The following is a 23,800-nucleotide window of genomic DNA, read 5'->3' on the forward strand; positions in this document are numbered from 1 at the left end:
TATTCCCCTTTGTGTATGGGCTTTCACCTCTGATAGAGCCACTGAACACAAACAGCTAATGTTAAAGAGGTGTGAAATACATACATGGATGAATATGCTAATTCTGCAAGAGATGATCACACCTAAAGGTATGTGAAATGAAGGTGAGATAGTGATATTCAACTTTCCCTTCAGTAATGACAGCTGTTATTTGAATGCCACCTTTTGCAAACAGTACCAATGAACACAGAGCCATAACCTGTTTATAAAAATTACATAAATGTTGGTTTTTTTTCTCGTGATTACATATTATTAGACCTTATCAGTAGCAATGTTACATCATTTAATGTTCACACCATATATCAGGGATCTCCATACTTTGTAAACAAAGTGTCCTTCAGACATTAGGGGGACTGTGGGCCCCCAGAAGTAGGAAACGCCCCAGTGTCAGTGTGAGTCAACAATGTCTGATTTGGTGGTCAGTGGGAGTGAAAAAAGACATAGCACCTCTGGTCAGTAGGAGTGGGAATAGTGCCCCATCATTGGTATTGGAGAATAGTGCTCCATTGTTGGTGGCATTGGGAAGAATAGCATCCCATCATTGGTATCAACGGGAGGAATAGTGACCCATTGTTGGTGTCATTGGGAGGAATAGTGCCCCATCATTGGTATCAGTGGGAGCAATAGTGCTCCATTATTGGTGTCAGTGGGGGGAATGGTGTCCCGAGGGCCAGATAAAGGGGAATAAAGCGCTGGATTCAGTCCACGCAGTGTAGAGACCACTGCCTTAAATGAGTACTCAACTGAAAGAAATATGTAGGTTACTGTTGAAGATCTCCCCTTCACAAAAATACTCTCTAACTAAACTGCAACATCAATATATGATTTCACTCACTTCTGTGTTTTTCAAGGGGGCTGTGGCTCTGATCTGACCGGATTAATGTCTGATTTACTATGTAATGCAAAACTAGCTGATTGGGAATAAGTTGAATTTAAAGCGGAAATAAACTCTGCTATCATTTTCAGACAAAGAAGCTGCCATGTTAATCTCTGTTTGATGTTTAACTGCCATGATGCTGCCCATGTGATCAGTTAGGCTACTTTCACATTGAGGAGTTTTTGAAGCATTTTTGTGTTAAAAAAAAGAGCCTGAAAAGCTCAAGAAAAATGCTTCCCTGTGTATGTGAATGTATATCTATGTACGTTTTCACACTGAGGCGCTGCGCTTGCAGTGTGGTGTAAAAGCTCCTGCTTGCAGCATCTTTGGGGCATGTTTGGTGAGTTAAAAAAAAATGCCCCAAAAACTCCTCTTCCCATTGAAATCAATGGAAAATATCTGCAAAGCGCCTCAAAAACGCATTTATGGTGCAGTTTTTAAGTCGTGTCTTTTAAAAATGCTCAGAAAGCGTGACAAAAGCGCGGTAAAAACACCTATGCATTTTTGCTGTGTTTTTTGCAGTGGATCAGTGTGAAAGTAGTCTTACGACACCAGCCACTTGATGGTTTGACAGTTTGGTTGAGAGCACAAGCAAATGTGACAGTTACATTCCTGGCACATGGCGGGAATATAATTGTTTTTTAAAACTGTTAAACTGATGAGCAGGGGTGGACTGACAACTCATGGGGCCCCCGGGCAACGGGATCATGGGGCCCCTGTGTCCTTGCCCAAACTCAAAAAGGCCTATGAAAAAGGTACCAGGGGCATCTCATGGGGCCCCCTACTGACCCCGGGCCCTCGGGCGGGGCCCGAGTTTCCAAATGGTCAATCCGCCCCTGCTGATGAGTTTAGTTCTGCTTTCAGCCTGCCGTGCATGGCTAGAATGTCTGCCTATTCTTGCTAAATCATCTGAAAATTAAGCCGCTGGTGGCCCTGTTGGCAACGCCTAGCTTGACGCAAATTGATTTTTGTCGAAGCAGCTTGGTGGAAAATTGTTGATTTAACAGTGAGTGTATCCAGTCAGATGCAGTTGCTGTTCAGGTATTCTGACAGCTTTTAGTTATGGCTGTCAGAACACAATGGCGGGCGCCAGGCAAGGGAGATTACATCATCCACCTATATGGCTAGCCTTAGTGTTCAGTTAGGTCCTGACACAACAGTACATGGTTTTACATTAAGGTTGTTATGTGTGTGTCCAGTTTAGGGACTTCAGATGTGAGTCCCCTAATGTACACAGATGGATTACATTTATGCAGGATGTTGCTGGCAGCAAGACCCTGCATAAAAAGTGGTATGTACTGCATCTGAACTCATGCATATGTTCTGAGGTGCATACTTTCTACACACTGTTGATGTTTACACCACCCCTGAATGAGTTATTCATGGAGCAGTGTTAATTGGCCCATAGTGAAATAATGTCAAAAGCTCCTGTGCATGGGTGTGGAAGGCTAGGAACAGAAATATTTGGTGGAACTCAGATGTGTGCGAAACTCCAATGGGTGGGCCGAGCCTTGCAGCTCTCATATAAGACAGGCGGAGTCCAGATGCAGCTGCAGAAGGAATAAAACAAGAGCGCACTAGCCTAGCGCATTATCCCAGATAACTGTTTATAAAGAGTGGATAAAATATTATACTCACAAACAAGTGGTGCCAGATCGCATATAGATAGACAGTCACAAGATGCATTAATCCACAATGAGCCAAAGACCCTATCATCAAGGAAGAGCCATCTAGGGGCCAAATCCGGCTGATGCATTTCGAGGGTAACCCTCTTTCTCAGAGCCAAGGAAGCCTAAGCCCTTTCTCTCTATATATCACCAGAATCTTAAGCAGATGACTCATAGCTCCACCCACCTGCAGGGGCGGAGTCAACTACAAATGCATTCCTTAACAATGGGCCCATCACACTGCTGTTTTCAGATTGGTATAAATGATGGATCTGAATGCAGTGTATTGGACGCCCATAAGCAGAGGCCTGATACAGTAAACTGACCTATGAAATAAACACATTTTAAAGGATTACCAACTGAAAAAAATTTGATACAAAGAATAAAAAAACTCGAAATAGCAGCAAAAATATTACGTTACATTGTGTGTCTCAAATGATTGTTTCACTATGGAAACACCAGATCCAGAACCAGAATCAATATAACTGTATGGAGAGATTCTAGGATTAATCATCTTCAAATATGATAAAAAAATAAACACTGCGCCACCATCCTACATCACATTTTAACTTTGCTGAATAGTAATATTAAATTGCAACCAAATAAGCACATAAGCAGCTGTGAATATTGGAAGAACATTTTCTCCTGAGAATTGTCAGCCAGGGGTGTCTGCAAAAGTGAATATAAAGATTTATAAAACAAATTTAGTATAAAAGATCATTTGGTGGACTATACAATCCTGAATGACTAGCCACAGATGTACAATTGTGGTAGGAAGTTAAACTCTCCCCCAAAGCAAAGCCCCAAGCAGGGGCGGACTGAAAACTCATGGGGCCCCCGGGCAGTAGGGGATCATAGGGCCCCTGTGTCCTCGCCCATACTCAAACCACACCCAAAAAAGCCTATGAAAGGTACCAGGGGCATCTCATTGGGCCCCCTACTGACTCCGGGCCCTCGGTCAGTGCCCGAGTTCCCAAATGGTCAGTCCGTCCCTGGCCCTGAGATTAATAGACCAGGGGTGTCAGCAGATGTAGCAGTGTGCTTACAGGCATGTTTTATATGTTTATCTTGTGTATGTGTATCTGATTAAAATATAGAATTGTGAACCACTTTGGTCTCCTGGGTAATATAAGTGGTTGTACTTGCCAGTTAAACTATACACATTAGATCAGCTTTTCTTAGCTTTTTTTTATGTCAAAGGAACCCTTAAAATATTTTCGGGTCTCAGGGAACCCCTGCTAAAATTGATTATACCTATAAATCAAGGTACATCAGTAGGATCAATAAGTTGCATTAAGGTTTTATTTAAGGAGTAAAGTGATCTAATTATAGGATTTGACTCCTAGAGTAGATTTATTTTTTTTTATTAATTTGCCTGTTCTATACAATAAAAACATAATTATAATAACAGAAAACAAGCACAGACAGTAAAAATTGTGGTCCCCTTACATTAGTGGTCAGCGTAGAAGTGACCCTTAACTTACATTGGTGGTAATTGGAATATTGCCACCCCTGCAGTGGAGGTCAGTGTAGGTGAGAGATCAATTTGTCATTGTTCACAGCTTATGGAACCCCTAGGTACCTCAGGAGGTACCCTGTGTTCCACATAACGCTGGTTGGGAAAGATGCATTAGATAATTATTTTCCAATAACTGAATAGATAATATTCAGATTAGATATATACAGTTGTGGCCAAAATTATTCAACCCCCAATGCTGTAAAGGGGTTTAGGGACTATAGTGTACATTTGGAATTGTATTCAGAATCAAATCCTACAAGGACGTTGTAACTACCCAAATGCAACTAAAATGACATCAATTGTTTATGTAATACAGTAGTAAATGGTTCTTATGTGGTTTCTTCATTGCCACAATTATTCAACCCCTTAAAGACTACCACTCTGAAGAACAGAGGTTCATACAGGTGCTTTCCATCAGGTATTGAAAACACCTGTGGATGTCACCGAGCAGCAATCAAGCATAATAAGCACCAATTAGGCAGCTTTAAAATGACTGTGATACTCAGCTCCTTCTAGACATTTACTGGTGTGGTTACAAACATGGTGAAGGCAAGAGAATGGTCCAGGAAGACAAGAGAAGAGGTGATTTCTCTTCACAGGAAGGGCAATGGCTATAAGAAGATTGCAAAGATGTTAAACATACCAAGAGACACCTTAGGAAGCATCATTCGCAAATTCAAGGCAAAGGGCACTGTTGAAACGCTACCTGGTCGTGGCAGAAAGAAGATGCTGACTTCGACTGCTGTGCGCTACCTGAAGCGTAGAGTGGAGAGAAGTCCCCGTGTGACTGCTGAGGAACTGAGAAAAGATTTGTCAGATGTGGGTACAGAAGTTTCAGCCCAGACAATAAGACGCACACTGCGTAATGAAGGCCTCCGTGCCAGAACTCCCAGGCGTACCCCCTTGCTGTCTCCAAAGAATAAGAAGAGTCGACTGCAGTATGCCAAAAGCCATGTGGACAAACCACAAAAGTTGTGGGATAGTGTTCTGTGGACTGATGAAACAAAATTAGAACTGTTTGGGCCCATGGATCAACGCTATGTTTGGAGGAGGAAGAACAAGGCCTATGATGAAAAGAACACCTTGCCTACTGTGAAGCATGGTGGAGGGTCAATCATGCTTTGGGGCTGTTTTGCTTCTGCAGGTACAGGGAAGCTTCAGCGTGTGCAAGGTACCATGAATTCTCTTCAGTACCAGGAGATATTGGATGGAAACGTGATGCAGTCCGTCACACACCTGAGGCTTGGGAGACGTTGGACCTTTCAACAGGACAATGATCCCAAGCATACCTCCAAGTCCACTAGAGCATGGTTGCAGAGGAAAGGCTGGAACATTTTGGAGTGGCCATCGCAGTCACCAGACTTAAATCCGATTGAGAACCTCTGGTGGGACTTAAAGAAAGCAGTTGCAGTGCGCAAGCCTAAGAATGTGACTGAACTGGAGGCCTTTGCCCATGAAGAATGGGCGAAGATACCCGTAGATCGCTGCAAGACACTTGTGTCAAGCTATGCTTCACGTTTAAAAGCTGTTATAACTGTAAAAGGATGCTGTACTAAGTACTAAGATTGAATGTCACTTGGGGGTTGAATAAAACTGATAATGCTGTGAGCACAGAAAAGACATTTGTGGTTATTTCATTATAACTGTTATGTTATATTTGTCTGACCTACAAGTGCCTCTTTAATGTAAATGTAAGCAAGATGACTGAATGATCAAAAGCAATGTCAAACTGGCCAAAACACTCAATTTCAGTGGGGGTTGAATAATTTTGGCCACAACTGTACATAAGAACATTGGATGAGAGTTTAGCCTGGGCTCACACTGATGTGGAGCAAAATTTGCACCAGTTTCTGTGCGATTTCAGTACCATAACCGCACCCCGTTCACATGAACCATTGCGGGTGTGTATTTTAAGTTAACAACACCCCGAAATCAGTTCGCAGAATGCGGTGCTATGTGCAGAATCGGATCGCGTGGGTATGAACACCCATGGGATCCGATTCTAGTGTGGACCAAAAAAAAGGTTCTGCATCTTTTTGGTGCAAATGTGGTGCGATTTGAGCCATACAAAATGTATGGCTCAAATCGCACCACACAGAATTCACATGTGATTTGCACAGGAATGCGGTGCGGTTCCTGTGCGAATCACAAGCGGTATGTTGCACAGCACAAGTGTGAACCCAGGCTCAGTGTAGTTGGAAATGTTCAAAGAAAAAACTGGTCACCTACCCAGGTCTATAACTGGCTTTTTAAATAGTGAACATGGAAGGCGTCACAAAGTAAAAAATAGGACTATCCAATTCAACTTGCTAGCCTACCTCAGTCTAATAATGGCTATTGTCGGCAAGGAACATGGATAAGTATAACTTATCAAAAGAGGGGGATAAGAAAGCCAGTTCAAACTGCCAGCCAGTTAGCCAACTATCAAAAACCAAATTAACATGTCTAAGAACATGCATTTAAAAACAGGGGTTTAGTTAGCACACATTTGCAAATACATACATAAGCCACAGAGCCACATCACGGCACCCTGAGTATCTGTGGTCCTAACTCTATAAATCTAGAGAGTCCTCACAATGGGGGCACATGCATTTAAATGGATAGAAACAAGGGCAGGTGAACCTGAGGGAGCCCACCCCTCATTAAGGTCATGGGAGCGCACCTGACACCCAGCATGTAGCACAACGGCAGCCAGGGTGTCCAATGCACCCACTGAACCTCCAAAATTAACATACAAAGAAAAAACCTGGTCACCTACCCAGGTCTATAACTGGCTTTTTAAACCGTGAACATGGAAGGCGTCACAAAGTAAAAAATAGGACTAGTTGGAAATGTTCCATCAGTACTTTGTTGATTGCCGATAGTGCAGATATTGGCAGACTGTCCCAGTGCTGATGATAATCATCTCAATTTCGGTACTTATTGTCTTCTCTATTGTTTACCTTTTTTTGTATTTTAGTTGTTTTATCAGCACATTCTGTATCTTTCTGAAGAAATTTGTACTAACTTTCCTGTATTATCACAGAACTGTGACTCAGAAGTTTATATATACTTATCTTCGAGTAGGAGGATGATGTATTCATTCTGTTAAAATAGATCAAGTGATGACCTCAGCAATGGTTTTTCCCTTGAACCTTTGTCGTGGGAGCAGGGGTCTTTTTCACTGCCCAGAACCATGTGGCTTCTTTACATGCTCTGCTATTTTTATCTCATTTATGTACTAGGAATACAATTTAGTCATAGTGTTTCACTAGCTTCTTTAAATAGTTACAATGAGTTTTATGATCAATGTTATGTTAACACTAATGACTTGTAGTGCCCTGGCTTTCATGTCAAGGTTTGAAGTAGAAGACGTGGTGGCAAAGCACAGAATTATGATTATTATATAGGATTTATATAGCGCCAACAGTTTGCTCAGCGCTTTACAATATACAGGGAGACAATACAGCAACAATACAGTTCAATAAAAAAATTGCCATTTTCAACCAGCCTTCCACTCTACAAAACATGGTAAGATAACCAGCCTTTGAGGACAACGTGTAGTTGTTTTAATTGTTCTACAGATTATACAAGTGGCCATGCCTGAACAATTTGAATGTAACCGATGTACCAGGTTTTTGTTTTAATGTATTAATTGGTTTATTTATTTATTTTACTCTGCTAATGCTTACTGCAAATTGTTGGCCATCAGATCAGGAAGCCTCTGCAAAAGTTGGTTTTAGAAAATGCCTTCTGATTGTGAAATAGTATATTGTAGGCCAAAAGTAGTTCATGCACCAGTAAAGTGTTTGGCAAACCGTTTTTTGCCAGGTTTATCGTATTTTTCTGTACCTTTATCAGCTTAATAGGTGTCTTCTTCAAATACCCGATCCGGCTAAATTGCAGTTTTCTTCATCAAGATTCTATATTTACAGTGAACATTTTACAGCATAATTGTATCTTTCTGAGATATCTTAGACAACTAAGTTTGAATTACATGTTAATTATCTGTAATGGCAAACCACATCTTGAAAAAAGTTTCATACATGTACAGATTTCTTTCATTAGCCTGTGAGCTGTCAGAATACCCAAACAGTGACAGCATCTGACTGAATGTAGGCACTGTTCGGCCAACAATTTTGCGTCAGGCTTTTTCAACAAAAGTTGGATGAACCAAACATCAGTTGGATACCGGAAGGGACATACACTGGCCAAGCCAACAGCAATCATCTAAACTTTTGAGCAATGTATGTGCGATGTGTATGTAAGGATGCCTTGCAGCCCATGGGGCATTTCTGGTTACAGGTTTCCACTACAGTAGTCTCTACAGTTTTCTTCCACTATCCAAAAACAAGGTGGAAATTTTAAAGCTTTGTTAAACCCAAAAGCAAACATTGATTATATTGCAGCATACCAATTCTTAGATGTGCTGGTTCATTTGTTTTCTTTTTTTTAGGCTTCCTTTCTTTTATGTTTGTATGGTTATCCAGCCAGCAAGTCTGTTGTTTTTCAACAGAATAAGTTGTCCTGCAGATGTGTCAGTTAGACTAGGTTCTGATCTGTGTGGGTGGTGCCGCCGCGGGACCCACACAAATACCGGCAGCCGCAACCACCCACACAGAGAAACGAAGGACTCGCGGGCAGGTGCCATTAACCCTGATGGCACGCCGCCCGCACTGGAAATCACAACCATACTGGGAACCTTAGTTCCAGTGCGGGCTGCAATTTAAAAAATGCAAGGACTTCTTTCCTGTGTGTCTCAGGGCACAGCAGCCCATTCAAATGAATGGGCTCTTATGAATGTGTAGATTGTGGCCCACATGGCTGCACTGGCGTGAACATGGCCTTAGAGGGTTGAGACAAACCTTCCCCCCCCGGAATGACAATGCTGTTGTCCAGAGGTGTCTCTGTTTCTCCTTCCTCCTTCAAACAGAGGGGAAAAAGCCTAAACAAAGAAAACTAATGCAACCACCACATCTAATGATTGCTAAGCTGCAATATATTACATTTTTGGTTTTAACCACTTCCAGACCGGACACTTTTACCCCCTTCCTGACCAGGGCAATTTTCAGCTTTTAGCGCTATCACACTTTGAATGAGAATTGCGCGGTCATGCAACACTGTACCCAAATGAATTTTTTACCATTTTTTTTAGATAGATAAAGCTTTATTTTGGTGGTATTTATTCACCACTGGGATTTGTATTTTTTTTGCTATGTAAATGAAATGTCCAAAAAATTTTTAAAAAAGTGTTTTTTTTATAAAATTTTGCAAATAAATAATATTTCATCATAAATCTTAGCCAAAATTTATTCCGTTATCTTTTTAGTAAAAAAAAAAAAATCCAAATTAGTTTATAAGCAAAAATTATAATTTTTAAACATTTTTTTTTACATTTTTATTTTATTTTTTTATAATATTTTTTATTTTTATTTTTTTTTTTACATACTGTCACCCTAGCAGTACAGTGTCACCATGGTGACACTGTACTACTTGTGAGGGGTGATAGAGATTTTTTTGTTTTTTTACACTGATTGCTTTTACACCCATATAGGATGTAAAAGCAATCATTTCTCTTTCTCTGTGTGTGCATTCCTGCACTCATTGAGAAATAGAGTGAGCTGTGATTGGTCACAGCTTGTCACATGGTACAAGGCTTTTGTGAATAGCCTTGTACCATGTGACCTCTGTGATCATTCACAGATTTCACACATAGTAAGCAATGATGTCAGAAGTGACATCTTGCTTACTACTTTGCATGTGATCACTGATTGGCCAATCAGTGATCACATGATCGGGACCTCGTACAGAGGTCCCGTCCGACGATCGGTGTTTCACTGTGTCCGGAGGACACAGCGGGCACCGGATAGCGGTATACAATGGATGGCATGATAGGAAGCCATCCATTGTATACAAGTGTGGCTATCTGTGAATGGTCACAGCGATCACATGCACAAGCCGGGCCAATCACAGCCCAGCTGTATCATGTGATTTAGCTGTGGCCAAATCACAGTTAAGAAAAAAAAATCCTGAATGAATCGATTTCATTCAGGTAAATGCTTGCTTATAGCAAAGTAATTCTTTGCTATAAGCAAATTTGTGTAAAAAAAAAAAAAAAAGAAAATATAGATCACTTCCCTAAAGTAGTACAATATTACTATGGTAACATTATACTGCTTTGGTCATTAGTTAAATATGAAAAAAATAATCTTAAAAAAAGAAAAAAAATGTAATAAAAAATAATTAAAAAAAAAATATATTTTTTTTTTGTACTGTCACCAGTCAGTGTCCCTGATCACCGCCATGCCAGTTATATGATGACGCTGTACTTCACTGGTGACAGTATGTAATAAAAAAAAAAAAATTGTGAAAATCATTGTAATTTTTTTGTCATAATTTTTCGGAAAGAAATAAAACTTCAAAAAACTTGCCATGCCTCTTATGAAGTACGTCGGACTGTCTACTTTGTAAAAATGGGTGATTTGGGGATATCTGTACTGTTCTGACATTCTTGGACCTCAAGAAATTAGATTGGCCGTCAGTACTTCAGGATTGATCAATATTCAGATCTATACCATAGTTTGTGAACTCTATAACCTGCCTACAGACAAAATAATAAATACTAATTTGGGGTATTTTCACCAAAGACATGTAGTAGAATATATTTTGGCCTAAATTTATGAACAACAATTATTTATTTGCAAACTTTTATAACAGAAACAAAGAAAAACGTGTTTTTTTTGTTTTTTTCTCTTCAAAATTTTTGGTCTTTTGTTGTTAATTTAGCCAAAAATAAAAACCCCAGCTGTAAATAAATACCACCAAAAGAAAGCTCTAGTTGTGTGAAGAAAATGATAACATTTTAGTTTGGGTACAATGTTGTATGACTGCGCAATTGTCATTCAAAGTGTGAGAGCGCTGAAACCTGAAAATTGGCCTGGGCAGGAAGGGGGTAAAAGTGCCCGGTATGGAAGTGGTTAATGGCTTCTAATGAAATGTGTTATTAAGTGGGTGAGAGTCATTCACAGCCTGATAAAGCCAGAAATGTGACACATTCATCCATTGCTTTATCAGATTGTGTAAGGGGAAGACCATGATAATACGTGTCGGAATTACTCACTATTACATGCTGAAATTTCCCATTTCATTGGATGATCTCTTCAGTCCTTTAAAGTGTTACTAAACCCAGGACCCTGCATTCACTCTAGCTAGTCCCCCACAGTACACAGAACATGGAAATGCTATTATTTTTAGTAAATATAAACTGCTAAATACCTTTTCTCATCAGCAGTTAGAACAGTCTTGTGACTTCAACAGAGCACTGGTTAAAGCTTGTAGGAGGAGTTTTCTCTCTGCTCTAGGAGGATGCAGAACCCCTGACCTCTGTCTGGACAGTGCTGATTGGCTCCGTGCTGATCACATGCACTCTCCCAAGAAAAAAAAAAAACCTGTCTAGCAATACACACTAAAGTCAGCATGTGCAGAAGGGCTACAGGTTCAGTTTGTCTTATCAGTGTGGACATTTGAACAAGAGGAGGGGCAGAGAAGTCAAAATCAAACAGCCTTTTTACACAGTGCAGAGGATTAACCCCTCAGGTTCCACAGGAGTATAACAAGCATGCTTTAATGCATGTGCAGACTGTGTTTCATGTCTATAATTATCTTTAGTAAATGAATCCCCATGTGTTTATATAACTGTGATAGCTTCAATAAATCTAAATTTCTCTAAGGTCATGGACATGATAATGTGTTGTTCTCTGCTAAAGGGACTGCACTATATACATACATAAACTTCTTATAGTGTACTTACTTTATGAACTATACAAGCATTAGAGTTCATAAAAAAAAATACCTTTTCTTTCCATTTTTTGTTGAAAAAAAACTGAGGATACTTATTTACATCTGCCTAATTGTGGCCAAACACACTTCAGTTTTATTATCTGATCAATCAAAACAATTGAATTGACAAACAATCGAGCAGGCATAATTCCCTTTCTGATTTAAACTAGCCATAGATGGATTGAATCTTGGCCAGTCCAACATGGACCAGCAGAGATTCTATTCATCTATGGGCAAGCTGAGTGTACCGATGTCAGTCCGTCGATCGACTTGGGTACAACCAGCATGCCAGATTTTTAGCATGCGATTATGGCTAGCAGTTACAGCTGTTAGCAGTAATCATTGTGTTCTCCCGGCAGGAGAAAATTGCATAGTCTATGGCCTGCCTTAGCCTCAATTTAAAACAGATTAGATCAAATTTAGCTGATCAAAAATTATTGTTTTGTATCAATTGGCAACACTGGGATGCATTGCTCATGAATTTGGTTGCATTTCAGTGAGTCAGATTATGAGATTGCATGGTAAAAATAGGGGTGCACTTGATAATTTATGATCATATCTTCCAACTATCAATTGAAATCTACTTCCCAGCATGTCATTTGATATATTGGGTTGTCGACTATTGATTGACTATTCCTATCGGGACGGATCAGAAAAGAAATCGATCATTTCTGGAAGCATGTATGGTGACCATTATACACAAGTGAACATCTATGTTTATGGATAAGCAAGAATTCCTAGAACTTTTTTTATGCGCTTTTTGAAGTTTTAATTGTCTGTCTATATATTTTCATGTAGCAAAAAGTGTGGATATGGGTGTCTATATCCTTAATGCCCTGTACGAGGACCGATTGTCTGATAATCGGATTGTTAGTACACAGCTTTCGAGAGCCGATCACAGCAATTCATGCAACAATATCCAAAAATTTTTCTCGTACGATTCCAGATTGTACGATTTTCGTTTAATCAGTACAGTAGTCATCCGAAAATACAATACATGAAATCACTTTCGAAATTCTTTTCTTTCATAGGAGAATTTTCATATCTTTAGTAACCTTTTCACTTTCGAAGTGAGACTAGCAGGCAAAAAACAATGGGCGATCCTTTGTCCGATATTCTCATTGTGTGTATGGGACCTTAGACTTAATTTACTAGTTATACTGTATTTATACTGGATATGTCACCTGTAAGGGCTGAAGCACACAGGTACATATGGCCGTAATACGTAACAATCATTTGTATTTCTGTGCTAGGTTTTCACATTTTGCATACAGCTGCCTGCACAGATCAATGACATGATGAGGCTGTATGCTGGCGAATGCAGATCTGAGTGTATATATGTGTAAAGATACAGATGTATATCCCTGGTTGTAGGCAGTCTGTGTCCAGGAGAGTCCATCGATCCCTGTACATAGATATACGCTCAGAACTGCGTTTACCAGCATATGGTTGTCACACAGGTGACTCCCAGGCACAGAAATATGCCCTCAGTGCCCATGTACATGAACCCTATATACTTGTTGCACTTGGTCAGGTCTTTTCACAATGAAACCCATTGCATGTCTATCAGGAATTGTGCACTCCATGACTTCATCAGTAGATTTCCTCCTCCTACTGTATTATGTATGAGAGTCGCCTGGCCAGCTCAGCAGCTGTGTCCCAGCATCCAGCTATCTGCTCTCTTGTGTACTTTGTTCCAGGATTAGCTGCTCCTATCCAGAGTATATTAAAAGAATCTTCGACACTACACAAAGAGGCAGTGACTGTGACCCCGCAGCACTGGAGCAAGAGGGCTTGCTGTGGACAATCTGTAGGACAGTACTTTAGACTCTGCAGAAATGTGCCAAAGTCCTGAATGAGCCAGGCAGACGGGCATGTTTTTTGCTTGCCATCAATATTTGGATTTGCGACTGCTGCTACGCCTCTTTTTTAAACACATGCAAGAATTCTCCATAGAGGGGGAGGGACTTTTATTGTGAAAGTGCAGCTGGGCAGAAGAGGGATTTTTCTGTGCAGAATCACTGAGTCATGAAGTTAGTGATCCAGCTACTCTCTGACTAAACTAGACATACCTGGAAGGCGTCATTTCAGTTTACCGGCACAGGGGCTGTTTAGAGTACCTACAGATCCAGGACTAAGGTAAGATGCTGCAATTCTATTGCTGACTTGGCTGGAAGTTGTGCTCCAAAAATGTTTTGTTTAAAACGTAGATAATATATACCAACATTTGTTTCTGGAAGGGCTGCTCTGTGCCTGTAGCTTTCTGTTGAGGAACTAGAAGTTCCAGCATGCTGGCGACTTTCTACGCATTGTCAGACTTGGTGCTTCACAGGTGAGAAGGTACAAAGGCTGCCCAAGACTACCTATCACCTGATTGCTTCATACTGCCAATGCCTATCTATCTATCTATCTATCTATCTTATAATACCAGACTGTACTCCTGCTGATACCTTCGTATGTCCTCTGCAACCTTTCATGTATTTACAAATCTATCTGTTTGTCTATCTATCTATCTATCTATCTATCTATCTATCTACTTATCCTTTACATCACTGTAGCAACATCTCTAGGAAGCTAGAAGTATTACCAGACTTCACTTCTGCTGATACCTTCGTATGTCCTCTGCAACCTTTCATGTATTTACAAATCTATCTATCTATCTATCTATCTATCTATCTATCTATCTATCTATCTATCTATCATATCCTTTACATCACTGTAGCAACATCTCTAGGAAGCTAGAAGTATTATCAGACTGTACTCCTGCTGATACCTTCGTATGTCCTCTGCAACCTTTCATGTATTTACAAATCTATCTATCGATCTATTCTTCCATCTTTCTCTGTAGATGTTTATAACAATATTTGATATCTTTGTATCCTTAAGCCAGCCATACATGGATCAAAATTTGGCTGATTCTGCAGGGACCGGCCAAATCTTGATCCTTGTATGGGCAAGATGGTTGTACACAAGTCAATCTGTCGACTGACGTGTACAACGAGCCAGCTGGGTTTTTTCAGAACGATCAGTGCTGCCGGCTATAGGTGGCATCACTGATCATTGTATTGTGATTGCAAGGAAGGATTCCTGCTGTCAGAATACAATACCACAGCAAGAAGGAGTCCCCCATCCACATTGAATGTATAGTTGGGGGAATCTGATCATTTTTTTTCATCCAACCTGCTAATTGAGCAAAAAAAGGTTAATATATGGGCTTCCTTAGCCTTGCAATTTTATTCTCAAGATATATGCAGTGGAAATATTACATTTTGTTAGGCATACTTGAATGATCAGACATACATTAACACTGATTTTCCAGCATGTTTGAAATTTTTGTGACTATCACAATAATTAGTGTAATTTAGCAGGTTACCAGGCTGTCACTAGCAGGACTTATGCTAGCCATAGATAGTTTGAATATCAGCCGGGTCAACGGGAACTGACCAAGATCCGAACCCATGATTGTACCCAAATCGATTGTTCTACGACTTGGGTACAACCAGCCTATTGGATTTTTCATGCGATTATTGCCAGTGGCTGTAGCCGCTAGCAATAATCACTGTGTTTGCTTGGCAGGGGGGAAAGGGACGGCTCCCCCTGCGCCCTCTTTCCCCACGCTCCCCCACTGGGAGAACACAATAGCTCTGCGGGAGGGATTCCCCCATCAACACTGACTATGTTGATGGGGGATTCAAGCAGTTTTTCTTTGCTGCAACCCGTGGTTGTAGGAAAGAAAATTGCATCATCTAAAGTTGGCTTAAATAACAGCCAGTGTAGTTACATTTCTAAACTATCTACAACATAGATTAGATATTAGAGATTTTGTTAATAAGTATAGATTCTGATATGTGTATCATAATATCCTTTATAACTAGCAGCACAAGGAAGAAATGAAGTCCGTGGTACAGAGAAATCTGCCTATGTATGTTTATATGCTTGTATAGTATGGTTTGTAAAAATTGTTGTTGGGCAGAACAGTGAGTAAGTGGAGAGCACTTCAGCCTTGCAGTAGTAGGGTCCTCGTTTCCAAGCCCAACCAGGACACTTTCTGAGTGAAGTTTGCATGTTCTCCCTTTGTCTGCATGGGTTACCTCCGGATACTCTGGTTTCCACCCAGACATCAAAGACATGCTGGTTGGGTTATTGGCTCAATTGAGTGCAACCAAGATGGTTGCCCAAGTTCTTTCAGTCCCCAGGGAGAAAAGCGTTATAGAAATACATATATTTAACTTTAAAAAAAAGCTGCATATAGTTGTACACATCACTCATCTACAAGATCTTCAGACAGGCAACACCCTGTGGTGCAGAAACCATGATATGTTTTAGACAGTACAAATATATTTATATAATATAAAATTTGTCTTTATATTGACTTTCTGTAGTGCCTTGGATGCCCAAAATCAGTCCAATAAGGCTCTGCCTTGCTCAGTGATGTCATCCTACTATGTTTCAGGCATTGGGGGCTGGAGTAGGTGTTTAGGTGGGCTTACTGGAAGAGAGGGTCATTTATAGTCCAATGAGCAGGTTGGAGGTGGTGTGGTGATGGAGTGCCCTGGCCCTGCATAATGTGAGTCATGAATATGTACAGTATCTATACTGTGCATTTAGCAGTTTGGCTAGAGACATTTTTTAAAGAACCAGTTTGGTTCAGAAAGGTATATGAAAAAACAGCCCAGGGCAACTTAGGTTCATGCTGTGGCTAAGGACATGTGCTTAATATTGGGTTATTGAGTAAAAAATACTGCAAAGTTTCCTGGCAGCAGGAATGTATTTTTAAGCAATTCTGAGAAGGAAAATGAAAAGACGGGCCTTCTAATGATGTGTTTACAGAAACTTGGAAAGTAGAGATGAAGAGATGGCTTTTGGAAGGAGACCAGCATCGGCTGAGACGACATAGTGGACTAGGAGCTTAATGTAGCCTTGACTTGAAGGGCACTAACTTTCTAGAAGAGGAGCAGATGCTGGGAAGGTCTTCTACATAAGGGGGAAATGAAATATTTCTTTGTATAGCCTTCATATGTGTTTGTTTTCTGTGTTGTTAGGATACTGTATACTCTGTCCCTGAATAGAAACAAGAATTTCTCTAATTGCCTTCAGACATTAGGATTTTGATTCAAGGCAGCAATGTAGACCCCAGAAATTATTGGATGTTACTTGTCACATAGACAGCTAAGCATTATGTTTGCTAGGCTAGATCAGTGTCTCAGTGATTGCAGGTTATCAATTGACTAGAAATCATTAAAGTAGTATTAAATGCACCAATTTTTTAAAAATGTATTAATTAATAGAAAACTGTTAAGTGTCTCCAAGTGTATAATTTGTTGCATTATGTCGGCATAAACATACATTGCACGCCAGCCCGCATCCTGAACCTCCAGGTAGGGAAGTGCACACCTTGACTAATTTACATACATAGACAGTGCACACCACAGGAACTACAAATTTCTCGCAGGGCTGAGGGGGGAGCTGGGTAGTTTGCTGTCCAGGGCTGTTTCTGTAGTGTAGAGGGTCTCGACTATAGAGCGTGCATGCAAAGGTGGCTCCATGGGTTCCTGCAAAAGGATGGAGCCACCTAAAAAGAGGATCCAGGGAAACAAAGATGTTGAGGCACAGAATGTAACACAAAGGCTTTGTGTATGATGGTAAATGCTGACTCTGTAGCACTAACTGCTAGATTATTTCAAAATGTTATGAAAACCACAGATGTAAAAAGCAAAGACAATCTTACATTAGATGCTAGCAAATATTCTAAAGACACTCCAGTTAGATTGTCTCAGTTTTTTTTGGTGGATGCTTTGTAGGCTGTCATTCAGCACTGCATGTCTCCATACTCCCCTAATATGTGTTAAGAAGACATAATATATCATCATTAGGTCACTTAATAATATGCCACACATGCCAGATGGTTGTTCAAGAAAAACATGTTTTCAGTGTGCAACTTGGCAAGTTCTTTTAAGTGTGTCTGACAGGAGTACTATATACCCTAGACTGTGTTTACAAATATCCAGTCAGGCTTTTACATTCATTTGAACCTGATTGCATATATTGTGTGGAAGCGTTTATCTAAATCAGTTCCTAAACACTTTGTTAACTGTTAAGATATTGTATTTTGCTGTAAAAGGAAGATTAAAGGATCCATGATTTCATGATGCAGGCACCATGTTCAAAGCAACATTAAACCCAACAATTTAACAGTTTCCCAAAACTGTTATAATCAAGGCATGCCCTGAATGAGAATGGTCAATGTTGCTTGTGCTCTCAACTGAACTGTAAAGCCATCAAATGGCTGGTGTCCTAACTGATCACATGTGCAGGATCATGGCAGTTGCAGCTCAAACAGAGGCCAAGATAGCAGCTTCATTGGCTGTGGAGAATAGGAGGGTTAAGATCAGTGCAGTTATGAAGATAAAGTCACCTTAAAGCAGAACTAAACAGCTGTCATGTATGCATGCAACCTAAATGAAGGCAGACACTGAGTTGAGCATCTTTGATAGTTTTGCAGTCTTTTTTTGAGCACTTGTAGCTTCAAGATTCAAGCTACAGGTAACACTACGCTCAGATTGAGCATACACAACTGAAAACCATGGGATTTTGTATCTTGAGCGTTTTGGAGCTTCAGGTTAACAAATGCTCATATGTGAATGGGGCCTCATTTCTGGGATGATGGGAAGTTATTGTAGGGTACACCGACCATTTGTCACATCAGATCTTTAGCAGACCAAAATTTGCAGACTGATTTGCAAACCTTCGCTGAAGTGTGGTAGAACCTGCTGTAACCTTTGATGAATGGAAGCCCATGGAAAGTCACTGATAGCTCACAAATCAGTACAGGAGAGCTGACATGAAGATACACCCTTAGAATCAGTAATTTCTAGAAGCACATCATTTCTAGGTTCAGCTCATTTAGCAATACACTGGGCTACTTTGTTCTGTGGGTGACAGACCAAAATAACACTTTAACCTGCTTTTTTGAGGTGTGCTGGAAGAAAGATGGCGTGTAAAGATGTCTTCTTATAGGACATCCTTGTCCTTTAGTCGTTTTCTTTGGTGTCAGTATAGAGCAGTCAGAACTATGAAATCTGATTTTCTTGCCATATAGTTACTCTCCCGACTTTAAAGTTGGAATCCACCCCAGAGTCTGGAGTGGCATCTGGCTCAGCCTCTCAGCAAGCCACTGAGAGTTTGAGCCAGCCGCTCCCTCCCCCTGCACAGCCCAGCACTCCAGTGAGCTCGGGGGGGAAGAGCAGACAGAAGTGACTGACAGTCACCGCTCTCTGCTTACAGCTGCTGTGAGATCGCAGTGATCAGCGGTCATGTGATCGCTGAGTTCTCAAACTTAGAGCCTGCAGGGGACAGGCCGATGCTACATCCACCTAGGTGAGTATAATTTGGGGAAAAAATACCCAAACCCATACTTCTTTTTTAAAGCAAGTCAGAATTTCATCTGTGATATTTTAAGTCCAGCAGACACTGTCTATTGAATCCAAATATATTCTTAGCCAGCTATACATGGGTCAAAGTTCAACTGGCTCACCAGGAACCAGACAAATATCATGTATGGCCCCTGTGGTTGAGCAGAATTCAATCTACTGATCAACTTCTGTAGAACCCTTCTGTCAGATTTTCCCTGCTCAGTGTATTCTGATGGTGGGGAAGTCTCCCTGCTGTCAGAATATAGTCAGGTCAGGTTTTTTGTCATTTAACCAAATGATTGAACAAAACAAAAAAACAACTGAGTCATCAATGGTCTGCATAATACTGATGACATCAAGAGTGATGTATGTGTGTCTATGTGTAACAGGTTGTTCTGTACTTTATGACTAACAAACTGTCCAGACTGTCATATATTGTAGAGATTAGCCTCCAGTTTGTTTTAGATCCCAGCCAGACCCGAGTCATAAAGAAAGCTTCACGTTTTACCTAAGAATACATTGATTAGTGTTACTCAGAATATAGAACATCAGGGGAACTCTGTTTATTGTAATCGCACATCAAGCAGAACATGGTTTACATGATAGCATGCATTTATTTGTTCTTTTGTTTTATGTGGTTGATTTACTAAAGGCAAATAGGTTGTTTTTACAAGGGAATTTTTCCCAAAGCTTAGCAAATATGTTGAAGTTTCACTTTCAAACAATACCCAATCATGTGCAAGGAAAATAAAAAAGTGAACAACCTATTTGCCTTCATAAAATCAACCTTATTGTATTAAAACTCAACAACACCAAAGCCAGCCATAGACTTATTGAAATTTGGACAGTTCAGCAGGAACTGGATGAACTTCGAACTGTTTATGGACAGGCTGGTTGTACTGAAGTCGACCATTGATCGATTTCAGTCCAACCAGCCTGTTGTTTTTTTTTCTTGTGATCACTTCCGCCAGCAGTGATCATTGTAATTTGCTGGTGGGTTAGGCTCCCTTCGCTCCTTGCTGGCAGAACACAATTGCTCAATTGCCCCATCAACACAGCGAGTGTTGATGAGGGAATCGAGCACTTTTCTTCCCTTTAACCAGTGGTTGAAGGAAAGAAAATTGCATAATGTGTAGCCTGCCTTAGTTTGACAGCAGTCTCCACCACATTAAAGTATAATGAATAAAGAAAACATAACCATAATACACCCTAAAATCTAACAACTTATAAAGTTAACAATTCATTAAAAATCTAATTAAAGCCAAACTTGCTTCAACAGCTTGTCTACAGCTTGGGAGAAAAAATATTCATCTTTGTCCCAGTATGGATAGATCTAAGCCTACCTGAGAGGAGGGTGGAAAATGAGGGATATACAAGATGTGTGGGATCTCTCATAATATGTATGGCTTGTTTGTAAAGATGGCTGGAGTGGAGTGGATATCTCTCAGACTTGGAAATGGAGAACCAATAATCCATTTTAACTACCCACCAGGGGTGTAACTACCAATCGTGGGGTCCCAAAGCAAAACTTTGACCTACTCCCCTTCCCCCCTGCTAATGCTGGGTACACATGATCTATATACTGGAGGGTTCATCAGGAAACGGCTGACATTCAGACAGTGTGTACAGCTGCCTGTCCAACTGAAGCCAGTCCAATGATTGGCTTTTGTCGAAGGGACGTGCTTGAAAACCAGTATCCAACCAGCAGCCAATCACCACTGGCAGCCAATGGCTGTGAGCGCTGATCAGTGTGTTCTGGCAGGAGGGGACAGTCTCCCTGTCAAAACACAATAGCTCAGCGGGGGAGATCGCCTCACTAACATCGCATCGACAGCGACCTCTCGGTTTATTTTCATTCGGCCCACTAGGTTGAACAAAAAAAAAAACTTACTGTGTGTACCAGGCTTTATGCTCTCTTTAAGAACAATGACGTGTATTGTCATAGTTGATTATGTAAACTGATAAAGTGGAACTTTTTTTTACAGAACAAACATTCATGAACAGGCAATCTTTCTAATGCAAAAGATACATACTAGGTTTCTCCTGCATTAAAGTATTCTTACCTGCTTGTTTGCAATGTACACTGTGATGTACAGTCATATTGGACAATTTCAGAATCTGCCAGGATGAATGAAGTCAGGCACATGAGTGAGAGTTGGCGGCAGATCTGGCCCCCAAAATACAATAGCCGCAGTAGAAGATTCGTCCATCTATGCTGTACAACATGCATAGCTGAATCAGTTTTTTTTTTTTTTCACTTAGCCGGCAGGGTGAACAAAAAAAAGCTATAATTGTATGCCCTGCTTCAGTCATGAAGTGTGTAAAAGATTAGGTGACTATCATTTCCTAGAAGTCAGTGTTTCACTTTCGTGTTATTAGTACAGGTTAGAAAACAAAAGGGCAGATTTGAGGAGGGTCAATATAACCAGTTCGGCTTTCAGGCACTTTCACTAGTGCCTTTATAAAGTTGTACACCCTTCTGTGACAGAATACATTCGTTATAAATTGGTGTGGTCAGATTATTTCTCTCAGCCTTTGTAGAGAAAGACCAGGACAGACAACAACAAAAAGTAAAAAATGCACACCCGTTTTTATCAAAATGTCTGAAATATGAATTTTCTGTGTTACCACATAGCAACCTGTTCACATGCAAAGTTTCAATGAAATATTTGTCTGTCCAGGTGCCATTCATTCATTCCTGCCTTGAAAACTGACCGAATAAAGAATCTGATTAGACACTCATCAAAAAAGTCGCCCTTTACCAGACTTCTGGCCAATGTAGGTCATTAAGCTTAGTGTAATTGTGCACAGGCTGGAACAGGAAACAGTGGGAATTATTATTATTATGAACACTGTAATATAGAGCACTGAAATTCAGGCTGGCTTTACAATGTTGGATTAATAGAAGTTGACTTCTGATTGGTTGAGTTACTCTACAGTGCTTATACACTGTAAAATTGGTTGGTTTACAGATGCTCCTACTCACCAGTCAGTAAGGATTATAAACCCAATATTATTTTTATATTTGTGTTTTGGTAATATTGGGCTTTGATTATGGAGTCCCAATTTTTAAACACCACTGCACATCAAATAAGTCTGGGTTTACACTGAATACAACTTTGAAATCGTGCAACTTCACTTGAAGTCACACAATTTGAAGGTCAGGTGTCAACGCAACTTCAGGTGCAACTTGTAAGACATCCGTGCAACTTCATGCACAGATGTCTATACAAGCCTTACCCGAAATCGCCAAAAGTAGTGCAGGAACTGCAAATCGATGCAACTCCAAGTCACACCGATTAAAATGGTTTCATGGAGTGCGACTCGTCATGTGATTTGAACTGTCAAATCAAATGACAAGTCACATTGGTATGAACAGGGCCTAAATGACAGATTGGAGATTACAAAGACGAAAGAAAACATCTACAAAAACATGACACAGGAAAAGAGAACCTATCTCCCATGACCTTACATTCTAAATCTAGCAATGCACGGCTAAACAATGTGGATGGAGGAATCTACCCTGCCAGCTATTGTCTCAATGTATAAGCAAACAGTGACTTAGGCTGATTGGATGCAGTCAGTGCTTGGCCAACAATTTTCCACCGGGCTCCTTTGATTTTGAAATCAACTTTTGTTGAGCTGGGTGGTGCCAACAGAGTCCTTCAAGGCTCAAATATGGGCTGATTTGTGCTGAATCAGACAAAATTCGAGTTGTGGGTGGCCTTGTTGGGCTTTGTGTGATTCAGCATGAATTGGCCCATATTTGAGCCATGTACAGTTAACTTCAAAGTTTTGGAAACACTAGACCCTTGATAAGAAAGAGCTAACCTTGCTGGTGGTGGTGACACTTGGTTACTTGGCAATAAACATTTTATTGGTCTATATATGTTAAGAGTGACAGCATTAAATTGTATAATCAAATAAAGATTGTTGGCTATATTGAATTCTTAGGGTTTCTCTAGAAACCTGTTTTTCATTCTGTAAAGGCAGCTACATAAACTAAATGTAGATATACATCAATACTTCCTCAAATTCCCAAGTTCTTCTTGGTCTATGGATAAACATTTCGGTTTATATAAAAAGGATCCTTAGCAATGTTTTCTATTTTGGGGCTTATGTAGCATGTACAGTACATAAGGCTCAGTTTACATACTACAGTCTAGAGGTATATTCCCCAGAAGTCAGAATGGCTTCAAGCAGTTATGTTTTGTGAAATAAGTGAACGATAAATTCTGACAGTAGAGTTAGAGACCAAGGGACACCATGCGTCATCTATCAGTGTCTACAAGAAAAACTGTCAACGCTCCCTTAACGAATACATTTTGTATTTTATTCTCTATTTCACATTTTAACAATGACTAAGATCTGCTCCATAGCTGTGGGCAATTTTTCAGTGTCCCAATTTTTTAAATCTCATCAACTGGCAAGTCTGGTTTTTAACCCTAACCCATCATCTATCCTTCTA

General features: G+C 40.3%; 1 protein-coding gene across 3 annotated transcripts in view; it reads left to right on the top strand.

The window, feature by feature from the left end:
• The window catches only part of PALLD (palladin, cytoskeletal associated protein), a 440,752-nt gene that overhangs the window by 292,208 nt on the left and 124,744 nt on the right, over nt 1-23,800 (top strand). The window contains exon 1 of one of the 3 annotated variants that reach the window (XM_089658597.1): nt 13,672-14,059. The exons of the other annotated variants lie outside the window; for them this stretch is intronic. The gene's annotated coding sequence lies outside the window, so the exon portion shown is untranslated. Of the gene's footprint in view, nt 1-13,671; nt 14,060-23,800 lie in introns of those variants that run through there. 3 annotated transcript variants of the gene reach the window in all.

Source organism: Staurois parvus, unplaced genomic scaffold, assembly GCF_062004578.1.
Source record: "Staurois parvus isolate SC_StPar_1 unplaced genomic scaffold, SC_StPar_1.0 ptg001083l, whole genome shotgun sequence".
In the NCBI taxonomy this organism is placed as follows: Eukaryota; Metazoa; Chordata; class Amphibia; order Anura; family Ranidae; genus Staurois; species Staurois parvus.